The following is a 1,419-nucleotide window of genomic DNA, read 5'->3' on the forward strand; positions in this document are numbered from 1 at the left end:
TTATCCCGGGCGATTCAAAGTTTACTTCAGGATGTCAGTGGCTCAATTTGATGCTTTTGCTAGTGATACTAGTGAACTCAGTGTGCAAGGATCTACAGTATATACAGTGCTTTGTACTGCGAGACGAAGTGGATGAACTTGACAATCGCCATTCTGGATTTTGGTGTTCGCTTGTACGGTGGCTCTGAACTGTCAAAACACCTCTCAAAATGCTTGCTACAGATGCGAAAAACCAAAAAAATCGAACCCGATCCGAATTTTTTTATGACGGATGAATATTTCGGAGGCAGTGTGTAAACGTGATTGACATAATGTGAGGTTGTATTTATTTTTGAACGTGTGAAAATTTTGGACGAAATTTTTGGACTCAGTGTGCAATGACCTTAACAGCTTGAATTCACATGGTTATGTGTTCAACCAGGAAGACAGAATGAAGACATTTATCTTGAGGCGACTTACATGGGCAAATCTTGATGCAAGTTGCCCCAAAACTGTATTTCCCGTCAGGGTTGGGAGCGAGCTGGTGGGTGTTGGGGTCGTAGAGCATGAGCCGTGGACATGCGTCCTTACATGTCCCCTCATCCTGGAAGTCCTTACAGGCCTACAGATCACACAAACAACATTTCCCATGAGCGCACTAGTCAAAGTATTTTCATTGCCCTTGAGGTTACTTTTACTGCAGCTGTACACTTCACTTGTAATGAATGTTTCACTGTAATACTGCAGACATGCCCTGCACTGTTATTTAATCAAAATAAGTATGTGTTATAGTTTTTAACACTTTTAAGCTAGTTCAGTTCATAATTATATCTAAACATTATGTCTACAGCTATGGATGAGTTCACTAACTGTATTTAGGCTTATACAGTATACTATATAGCATTCAGTATGTACTGAAAGATTAATGAGTAAACAAGTGAATTATTAAGAAACAAATCTTTATCTGTATATGTGCGGTTCTCACCAGGCAGTCGGTTGGTTTGGGTCCAGTGCAGCCAGCAGCACAATGTTCATTACAGCAGTCAATTGGTTTGGGCCCCTTACACCTCCCCGAACACTGCTCCGCACAGATCACCTTAGTCACTAGATAAAGAGAGAGAAGAAACTTCACAGACCCTGACAGTACTATCTGTGTTTGCTAGAGTTGAGCACAGCAACAACAATTCAATATTCTTCTGAAGAGTTTTCAAAACATTCCTCTGGGGGTCAAGTAGTTTTTTTTTAGCAGTTGTGAAATATAAGCCAAGGATCAACTAAATAAACTGAAGAGGCACATTAAAAACTACTCATAAAGCAGAAATCCCACATTGCTATTTCAGTGCATTTTGCTGTGGGACTATGGATTACTAACCAGGGTTAAATATAAACAGTATGAAACATGAAAAAAAGATAGCCCAGGTTTACCCTAGGGATACATAT

At 39.9% G+C, this 1,419-nt stretch overlaps 1 pseudogene; it reads right to left on the reverse strand.

Annotated features, from left to right (window-relative positions):
• Positions 1-1,077, reverse strand: part of LOC107566722 (epidermal growth factor receptor-like) — a 31,509-nt pseudogene extending 30,432 nt beyond the window's left edge.
• Positions 1,078-1,419: the final 342 nt, after the last annotated feature.

Source organism: Sinocyclocheilus grahami, unplaced genomic scaffold, assembly GCF_001515645.1.
Source record: "Sinocyclocheilus grahami isolate Dianchi unplaced genomic scaffold, SAMN03320097.WGS_v1.1 scaffold1095.1, whole genome shotgun sequence".
NCBI lineage: Eukaryota > Metazoa > Chordata > Actinopteri > Cypriniformes > Cyprinidae > Sinocyclocheilus > Sinocyclocheilus grahami.